The sequence below is a fragment of the Geotrypetes seraphini genome, chromosome 17 (genome assembly GCF_902459505.1).
Source record: "Geotrypetes seraphini chromosome 17, aGeoSer1.1, whole genome shotgun sequence".
Taxonomy (NCBI): Eukaryota; Metazoa; Chordata; class Amphibia; order Gymnophiona; family Dermophiidae; genus Geotrypetes; species Geotrypetes seraphini.
Genome location: NC_047100.1, coordinates 10,877,348 through 10,888,005, shown reverse-complemented (window position 1 = coordinate 10,888,005; position 10,658 = coordinate 10,877,348). Strand labels below are relative to the sequence as shown.

The 10,658-nt window shown below is 42.5% G+C and overlaps 1 protein-coding gene across 3 annotated transcripts in view; it reads left to right on the top strand.

The window, feature by feature from the left end:
• The first annotated feature begins 1,291 nt into the window (after positions 1-1,291).
• Positions 1,292-10,658, top strand: part of PTPDC1 (protein tyrosine phosphatase domain containing 1) — a 91,536-nt gene continuing 82,169 nt past the window's right edge. Inside the window, exons 1-2 of one of the 3 annotated variants that reach the window (XM_033926639.1) lie at positions 1,292-1,639; positions 1,833-1,963. The gene's annotated coding sequence lies outside the window, so the exon portion shown is untranslated. The remainder of the gene's footprint in view (positions 1,640-1,832; positions 1,964-10,658) is intronic. The other 2 variants (XM_033926636.1, XM_033926638.1) reach the window with 2 other exon arrangements.

Genomic DNA, 10,658 nt, shown 5'->3' with positions numbered 1-10,658 from the left:
GTCAGCTGGCACCGGTGCCTCTCCCCCCTCCCCAGTGTACTGTGGCCCACCTGAAATCTCAGGAAGCACACTTGGCACATAGTTTGAGATACACTGGTGTACATGTACAGTGCTGGATATGTTGGCTAGCACTGTAGCAATGCTAAGTATTAGTAGCAATGTTGTATTGTGGAGCAATCGTACACATTTCTACAGGAACTGGTGCCCAAATATACTGTAAGTACCCTATAGGCATTTTGAACGCTGTGTTTATTTAACTGAATCTACAAAGCCAAGCTCAGAACCCCACATGCAGTCTTTTCCATGTTTGAACATAAGAACATAAGCAATGCCTCCGCCGGGTCAGACCATAGGTCCATCCTGCCCCCTGGCCCCCTTGGTTTCCCATTGAAGTCCTATCTTCCCATTGAAGTCCTAATCCTCCGGTCTTGCACATTCACGACTTGGTTGGGTTTCCATACTTATTACCTGATTAGTTTTCTATACTTGTATTACATCCCAGCACCTCTCTCAGTATCCCACGATCCCTTTATCCCTCAGGAATCCGTCCAATCCCTGTTTGAATCCCTGTACTGTTTGATTTTTTGTTGTTTTTTTTTGTTTGTTTGTTTTCAAAAAAGCTAGTAGTGTTTAATCTGCAAATGAATCAAAACAAACAAAAATCATGCAGTCCAATACAGTTTTATGGTGCTGAATTCCCAATGTTTTCCAATGAAGAGGTGTAACCAGCCTCTGAGATAGCAAAATAAAAGCCAATAAAGAGAACTGCAGGTTCACTTCAGATACATTTGCAGCTAGCTTCCGAGAATTATACTCCCTCATGGACCTAGGAAATGTGTAGTCAGCCCAAGAGACAGGTGTCGTCTGTCTCTAGGCTGTTTGCTGATTTTTTTTTTTATTATTATTATTATTTCTAGTCAGAAATAATTAGTAGTAATAAAATGCCCCTGGAAGCAGCTTTTGGAAACTCAGTCACCCTAGTTACCAGCTCTTCCCCATTGCCCGCCCAAAATCTGAGGAGCCTCTGCCCCTAACAAACATGGCCGCCGAGCGCGCTCGCTCTCTCTCTCCACGCACTGCGTTCTCTTCCCTCCATCTCTATGGTAACTGAAGTACAGCAAGCGAAGGCAGTGGTTGCCAATTGAGCGGCTTCCCCGCCTAAGTGAGCTATGTTTGAAGACCGACGGCAGGAAAAAAATTTTTTTTGTACGGTGGCGGGTTTTTGTGCTACTAACTGTGTGCGCCATTTCTTTTTTTTTATTATTTTTTTAACCGCTAGTCGCTAGCTTTCTGATTTAAGCCTCAGTCTGGTGTTGCAACCGCTTCGCTGTGCGTTTCGAGCCTCCTTCTGGTCCTCCAACAGCCTTTCTTCGCTGTGTGTTTCAAGTCTCGTGCTGCTGCTCCAGTAGCCGTTCGCCGTAGGTTTCAAGCCTCGTTCTGGCGCTCCAATAGTCTCTCTTGTAGGTTTCAAGCCTCACTTTGGCCTCTCCATCTATTTCTTTCGGTCCCCTGTCAGAGCTCTGTGCTCAGACCGATGACTGCTGGCAGCTACGTCGCAGGTGGAGTTTAGAGGTTGGAGAACAAGGTGTCAGGATAAACTGTCACTTCTGCACCAAGAAAATTGGTTCCCAGGAGACAGGTTGGCTATTCTGCTCGGTAGATTTGTTTTATGTATAGGCTTAATTGTCTTTATATATATATTGTTATATAACAGGTCTTACTTGTCGTCTGCCTCTTTTTCTGCAAAAGCTCACCCTGGTGTGTTTTTCAGCGTGAAAAGACAGAGACTTGGTTGGGGAAGGGAGGCATAAGACCTTCTTTGTATTTTATAGGTAACTGGGAAGCAGATTTTGGACACTGTTGCGCTGCCAGGAAAGTGCACCTGATGCCCACCTGCCTAGGGCAGCAGTTTCTAACAATAGACACATAACCATCAATGTGAACTTTTATCTGCTGGAAGAAGGTCAGTTTTTAAATGGCTTGTTTACACCCCCTCTCCCCCCCCCCCTCAAAAAAAGAAATTGCTTGAGCACCTGAATAAATCTGTGTAAACCTCTCTGAGCTCCCCTAGGAGAATAGTATAGAAAATTGAGTGAATACATTTAATATTTAAAAGCATGTTGTCTTGAGGTAGGGCAGATTAGGGGCTGCTGTTGTCCCCCCCCCCCCTTCCCTTCTGACATGTGGGTCCTTCTCCTGGTACTTCCACTTTGTTCATTACCCTCCTCTATCACCACCCTCCCCCCACCCCCCCCCCACACACACCTTTGCTTCTGTTGGTGAACTTTCTACATTTCTTGCTGATCTTTCTTTCTGTACTTCACACTCCTGACTGACAGTAAGACTATCTTATTGAAAAATAAATTGGTGATCTGAGGCATCTTCTGATCATTGTATAGTTTGGAAGCTCCGGGCCTTGCAACAAATTATGCTGTTGATTCTGAACTGAAGATGGAGCAGCTTATGCTAAATGTACTCTTAGGATGCAGGGGTGTCTGAAACCATGGCTGGAAATTGATCATTTTCAGCTAGTTGTTCAGTTGATCGTTTTACCACAGGTGGATTATTGTAATGTGCTGCTTATGAGTCTGCCTGATTAATAATTTGAGTAAGATAAATTTTTAAAGTTTAATAACACAGTTTGTGTTATGATAGAGCTTGTGAGGTGCTTCTAGAGAAGCCAAAAAACTAATTAAATTAAACACAAAGTAGAGAATGACACGGGGACAAATTTTTCCCTGTCTCCACGGGAACTCATTTTCCTGTCCCGGTGAGTTCTTTTCCTGTCCCTGCCCCATTCCTGCAAGCTCTGTCCTCATCTGCACAAGCCTCAAACACTTTAAAATCATAAGTGTTCGAGGCTTGTGCAGTTAAGGCAGAGTTTACAGGAATGGGGCAGGGACAGTGACAGGGACAAAACTTGCGGGGACGGGACAGGGAAATTGAGTTCCTGCAGGGACAGAGAAAAATTTGTCCCCGGGTCATTCTCTAACACAAAGGCATCACCTTCAATTTATATGATGACATTTACAGGCGCAGATCTGAATAGACTAAGGGCCATATTCTATACATGGAGCCCCCAAAACTGGAACTAATTAGAACAGTGCTTAGTGTAATTCTAACAAATGTATGTGTACCTTATGAAATGCACTGGCACTCAGCTTGATTCTGTAACTTTTATAGGCATACGCATTTAGGCCAAGGAAAAGCAGGTCTAAACATGTGCACCTAACTTCTGCGCACATCGGGCATATTCTATAAAAGTGCCCATAAATTCTAGGAACACCCATGATCCTCTCTAGCCACGCTTCCTTTTCAAGTTCACCCCCTAGAACTGGCATACAACACTTTATAGAATGTGCCTATCGAGTTGCGGCGTAACTTTTTAATTAGTGTCAATTAGCATCAATTACAAGGTTAATTGCCAATTATCAGTGCTGATTATGCTTATTAAACAATTAAATTGTGCGCACTGATTTGCGTTCACAACATAAGGCACCATATACAGAATTTGGAGGTAAAGCTTTTGGCACCTAACTGCACATCCTTGATGTGAACTACTTAATAAGTGCTGGGGGAGAAAGCATCAGGCTCATACCCAGCCCAGGTCTTGCACCTTTAGCCACATTAGTACTGAGATTAGAAAACAGAGAAGTTTGTTCTCTTCCAAAATATACCACTGACACCAGTAGAAACAGGTCTGGATTTAGGTCTAAAAAAAAAGGAGACATTGCCAGGGGTAGGGAGAGCTGCAAGAGAAGCGCTCTTTGGAACCGGGAAATCAGGACCAGAGAAGGAAAACTAGGTCTCTCTTCAAAGATTTGGGGGCGAAAGGGAAGAACTGGAGCTGGCCCTTCTAGAGATGAGAGAAGATAGCGAAATATTGCAGGGAAGGATGATTGGAAGCTGGGGAGCCCCAGCTGCCACTAGAACACACTACCATTTACCCAGCCTTTAATGTAGGTGCCCTCCACCAATCTCTCCCTCCTCCCACCGCAGCCTTATGGTGAAACTTTCTGCCCCTTTATGGGGAGAGGGGAAGGGGGCGATAGCAGGTTTCAACCGCTTGTAGTTAGATGTTGTTCCTTGATAAGGCGGTGGTGGAGACAGCAAAAAACCTCTACCTGCAGTCTCGTTTCACTTGGTACCGGCTTCTCTTGACTGGCTCCAGCTAGTGAAAAGTTTTCTAGCACAACTCATGGAAAAAAGTAACCCCAAAATAGTCGAAACCAAAAAACTAATATCATAAATATCTTAGCATCACAGTGATAATAAATTCAATTCTTTATTGTACAGTATTGTTTAGATGACCACATTTAGACAATAGTCCATTTAATTTAAAATGGACATATTTAGCCAACATTATCATTTCCAGTTCTAAGCAGATTACAACATATGAATCATTATATAATAATAATAATAATAATAATAACAACTTTATTCTTCTATACCGTCACAATCATGCAACTTCTAGGCGGTTTACAATCAAGAGTGCTGGACATTCAGCGAAATACAATAAGTAGATATTCAGAGGAAATACAGAGATCAGAGACCTCAGGAGGCAATAGTATAGAAATACAATTTGCTAAGCGAAAATGTAATGTACATTTTAGTAGGTAATGTCCGACAGGACCTGATGGGGATAAATAGCAACGTAAAGTTACAATAAGATGAAGATAACAGATTATATTTATAACAGTGCTGTAAGTTCAGGTGGAATGGGGAGGGAGAGGGAGAGCGGGTCAATTGTTTAGGTATTTCTGGAACAGGTATGTTTTTAGGCGTTTCCTGAATTCCCCGTATGTAGTGGGCGAAAGCAGTTGGTCTAGGTCTTTGCCCCATAGGACTGCTTGGTGAGAGAGAAGGTGTTCGTGGTGTTTTTTCATTTTGCAGCCTCTAACTGGAGGGGAAATGAGTTTTGGGTGTGTGTTTCTCTTGAGTTTGTTATTAGAAAATGCGAAAAGAACCGTTATGTACTTGGGGGTCAGGCCGTAGAGTACTTTGAAGCAGAGGCAGGCAAATTTAAACCTTACTCGGGCTTCCGTTGGTAGCCAGTGCAGCTGCCGATAGTAGGGTGTCACGTGGTCAAATTTCTTCAGCCCAAAGATAGGTCTGGCCGCAGCATTTTGCATTATTTGGAGACGTCTCATATTCTTTTGTGAGATTGCTAGATAGGCGATGTTGCAGTAGTCAAGCTGACTCAGTATGAGGGATTGCACTAGGATTCTGAATGTTGACGTATCGAAGTATAATCCTATTTAAATTAAATAAAATAAAATTTACAGAAAATAGCATCAATAAAAAAACAATCCACACAGTGAAACTTAAAATAATTCCAAACATTAAATAAATGATTGTTGCACATTCCTATATTCACAAGCTACGAGTTCCAGAGTAGAGCATGACATGGTAACAGAATTTATCGCTGTCTCTGTCCCCATGGATAACCACAGGAAACCATCCCAATGCAAGGCTTGAGGGTCAGTGCAAGGCTTGAGGGTCAGTGGCTGAGCCCATTCATACTCTGATTCGTCTTCTCTCCTTGAAGAATCACATGGGGATAGCTTCCCATGGAGACAGTGACAAATTCTGTCACTGTGTCATTCTCAAGAGTTCAAGTCCTTCCCCTACCAAAGTCCTTGTACTCATGCCAAACAAACAACAGACATTTCTTGAGCGAATACAAAATCTAATCGCCATAAATGAACGCATTTGTCTAGAATAGAAACATAGAAATTGACGGCAGAAAAGGGCCATAGCCCATCGAGTCTGCCCATACCAATGACCCACTCCCTGATTCTTACTCCCCTATAGATCCCACATGAATATCCCATTTTCTCTTAAAATCTGACACGCTGTTGCCCTCAATCACCTGCTGAGGCAGCTCGTTCCAATGATTGACCACCCTTTCGGTGAAGAAGTACTTCCTAGCATCACCTTGAAATTTCCCTCCCCTGATTTTCAGCGAGTGTCCTCTGGTTACCGTGGCGATACAATATTAATACATCATTGAGGTAACCTGGACTTAAGCCGTAAATTGCCTTAAAAACTAGCTGTAAGAATTTTGAATTAAATTTCTACCTCTTACCTGCAGCCAGTGCAGCTGGGCCAAATATGGGGTTACATGATCATACGACCACCCTCACTCCCCCAAATCAATTTTGCCTCAGCATTCTGTATCACTTGGGGCTCCTTTTACGAAGGCGCGTTAGGGCCTCTTGAGCAGGCGGTAGTTTTTTGGCTAGCGTGCGCTATTCCGGTTTGATTCATTTTGCAAGGGCTTGTCTTATTCGGCATTCACAAAGTTACTTGGAACTAAATGGTTTAACAGCATTATGGACATTATTAGAGAATGACACGGTGACAAAATTCATCACCGTTCCCGTCCCCGCGGATAACCGCGGGAAATAATCCCATGCCATTTTCTAGTGTCTATTTCAACCTCAGTCCTTCGACACCAGCATTCTTCAAATCAAAGCTTGCGGGTCAGTGGTTGTGGCCATTTATACTCTGATTCTTATGGGAGCCAAAGATAATGAAGCCATTGTGACATCACTGATGTGATTGGCTCTTAGGCACTGGTGGAAAGAGGCATTATGACATCACAATATCTGCTCTGGATACCAGAGACTGTCATTCTTTAGTGTCTATATCAACCTCAGTCCTTCTACACCAGCATTCTTCAAAGCAAAGCTTGAGGGTCAGTGGTTGTGGCCATTCATCCTCTGATTCTTCCCTTTCTCCTTAAAGAATGACATGAAGATGGTTTCCCGCGGTTATCCGCGGGGACGGGAACGCTGATGAATTTTGTCACCGTCATTCTCTATTGTGGATCTACCAATTGGTCATAATGTGAAGACTGACATAGGCCTGTTGTGCTTGTTTTGTTCCCTATATGTTTTCTTTCTACTTGATTTTTGTAGTTCTTGCCCTTTTTATCTTTTCTGCCCATTTGTCTTTGTTTTAAATGGGTTTTTTTTTTTTTCTAATTATTATATTTAATGATGTTTTGGCATCTTAAATATGTATTTTAGTCAAAGAATGTTTTTATGACTTTGTACACCGCCTAGATTAGAAGGTTGATTGGGCAGAATAAGAAATTTTAAATTAACTTGAAACCGTTGTAAATGTAGCAACATATTATATTGTAAAACACTTAATATTATTTTCAATAGTGGTTAATCAAAAGCAATGAATAAACATGCTTCATCGGACCTGCAGGGCTAATCCCAAATGTATGATTAGATTTGGGCTGTGAACAAAACAGCTTTCTTGCTAAATCTTTTTCAAGCTATGTGGCTCATGATAATCTTGATAAAGATGTCGTTTTTAAAGCACCCAAAATTAACCGAGGCATTCTTCACGTGGCGTGCAGTGCGTGCGAGATAGAGTGGCAAGAATTGTGGATGGCTCTTTGCACGAGGGGGAGGCTCTGTGTGTATTGAGAGAGAATGTTTGTCCTTGATAAACATACTGTCATTTGTGTGTGTATTTGAGAACTGTAATGTGTTTGCTTTGGTGACAGGAGCGCTGTCCTGTGTGTGTGTGTCCTTGCCAACTTTAGTTTATCTACTTCCTGGTCAATTTATGTATGGAAGTTCTGTGGCATCAGAAAAAGATGTGCTTGTGTGGGCTCGGAGGCAGGGATGAGACATAATTTATCTAGGAAATTACACAAGCAAGCTGAAAATAGACAAGGACGGGAATCGGCGTCAATACTTCCTTTGACGAATGCCTGGAATGGATCGCACTGATTTTTACTATTCAATTTTTCCTTTTGTGAAGAAAGAACATAAGAATTGCCGCTGCTGGGTCAGACTGGTGGTCAGTCGCGCCCAGTAGTCCGCTCCCGCGGCGGCCCCTAGGTCAAAGACCAGTCCTACCGGCGTACGTTCCAGTTGCGCAGGAACTTGTCTAACTTTGTCTTGAATCCCTGGAGGGTGTTTTCCCCTACGACAGACTCCGGAAGAGCGTTCCAGATTTCTTCCACTCTCTGGGTGATGAAGAATTTCCTTACATTTGTACGGTATCTATCCCCTTTTAACTTTAGAGAGTGCCCTCTCGTTTTCTCCACCTTGGAGAGGGTGAACAACCTGTCTTTATCTACTAAGAAGTATGAACTCTGACAGCTATTAGTGTAGAGAATCAGGTAATTGTAATTGTGTGTTGATTTTAAGTGTCCTTTTCAGCCACAAACATTGGAAGTTCTTGTTAGTAGACGCTGCAGGGCCAATCTTTTTCCATGTTATCACTTGGGGAGGACCATTTTTAAATAATTTTATTTGGGTCAGATTTGGCAGCCCAAAATTGTCCCCCCCCCTGTGCTATTTTCACACAAGTACTTCTGCCCACATTTCCGAGGGGCTGTGGAGTTGGTATTGTAAACCTTGGACAACTCCTCTTATCTTTCTACTGTCCATCTCTGATTCTGACTCGTGTGTGTAGTAAATCTCAAGAGAAATGTAATGAATTACAGAAACATTGGATATTTCTTTAGGTACAAAACTAGGAATAATAGACCACAAAATACATCTATTTGAAGTTTTAATCCAAACAAAAAAAATTATGTAAGTATAAAATTATATTTTTACTGTATATTATAATGCTGTATTTATTTTGAAGTTGGAGTCGGTATGTTTTTACTAACTCAGATTCCACCCGAAGTTGCTTCTGACTCAGAAAACAATTGCATTTTAAAACACCCTGCCATGTTAACTGCTCTTACCCCATACTCTAACATGTTCCAGAGCTTAACTATTCTCCGAGTGAAAAAATATTTCCTTCTATTGTTTTTAAAAGTATTTCCCTGTAACTTCATCAAGTGTCTTTGTAATATTTAATGAAGTAAAAAAATGGATCCACTTATACTCGTTCTACTCCCCTCAGGATTTTGTAGACTTCAATCGCATCTCCCCGCAGCCATCTCCTTTCCAAGCTGAAGAGCCCCCAACCTCTTCAACCTTTCCTCATACGAGAGGAATTCCATCCCCTTTATCATCTTGGTCGCCCTTCTTTGAACTTTTTCTAATTCCGTCCACTGTCTCTGAATTTTCAAATTTTGTTTTTGTAAGCCTTGGAATCAACATGATGGTGATGATGATGATTGGGAAGATTTCAAAATGCTCCTCTTCATTTTTATTCGATATATGCCGTGAAGTCCCAAAAATGAACGCTGGGTTTTACTAAAATGAATGAGTGCTGCTTTTACCTCGCCTGCTCGCGGTTTAATAAAAGGAACCCTAAGGAAAAGGAATCGATGAAAATGATTTGACTGGTAGAAATTCATTGCAGTTTGTTGAATAATGTAGAGCAAGAGTTCTCAATCTAGGCTTTGGGACACACCCAGCCAGTCGAGTTTTTAAGACCTCACAATGACTACAGTATAATCTCGTTATAACGGACTCACTTATAACAGAACCTCGCCTATAGCAGATGAGGTCCGCAGGTCCCGGCCGTGCGCCTTTATAAACATACAGAAAATCATCGCATATAGCATATAACGGACTTTCAGATATAACGGACAACCAATTTGGTCCCCAGAGTCGCTTTTAGCTGTAGTTCCGTTCGGCATGTGGTGTGCTGGTGATATAGTATCAAAATGCAGCCCAGAAGAAAATGAGAGAGTATTTTTCTTTCCAGTACAGTATGACATAATGCTTTAGAACAGTGTTCTTCAACCGCCAGTCCGTGGACTGGTGCCGGTCCGCAGAAATTCTCTGCTGGTCCACAGGGCCGGCACGTCCATCGGGCCCAAGACAGTGTTCTTCAGCCACTGGTCCACAGTGCGATCAATGCGGCATCTTTGGGCCGGCTACTTGAGTGCTGCATGCCATGAGAAAAGGCTCCTACGTGCGTCCTGCGCCTGAACCGGAAGCCTTCTCTCTGACGTTGCAAGGTCTGAGGGAAGGCTTCCAGATGAGGCACAGGATACGCGCGAGGAGCCATTGCCCACAGCTTTGTGTTCTGCAGCACTCGGGGAGCCAGCCCGAAGATGCCGCATTGATCGCACCGTGGACCAGCCTGAAGATAACACCGGGGGGCAGGCCAGAAGGCAAGGCACATGGAGGGAGAGAGACAACAACGGTAGGGGAAATGCTTTTATTTTTTTTATTTAGTGATTGATTTGTTTGTTCAGGAAGAAATGCATTTGTTTCTTTTCCGCTGGGGTTGTACTGCTTGCAGAGTCTTGCATCTTAAGGTTTATTTATAAATATTAGTACTTTTAGTTTTTGGTCCTGCATTTGCATGGGGTTATCTGTTTTCTGGTAGGAATGAATGTTGAAAAGCATACAGTGTGCTTTGTGTATTTTAATTTTGTGGTTAACCATTATGTTTTGTTAATACGATTATATTGCGTGTGTGTGTATATATGAAAAATTAATGGAAAAGATGGTGTTGCAATTAGTACTATTATGGGGGCGGGGTCTGGGGTGGAGATGGGCATGACTTAGCCCAGTGAACTTCAACTGCCGGTCTGTGGACTGGTGCTGGTCCACAAAATAATTATTTTATTTCCGCCGGCCCATAGGTGTCAAAAGGTTGAAGAACACTGCTTTAGAACATCTTTTAGGGTTCTGGTTTTGCAATCATTTCGTGCCATGCCAATGTTTTGCTGAGTTTTGTTATTGATGTCGCTGATATGCCTCTGCAGTGACTGT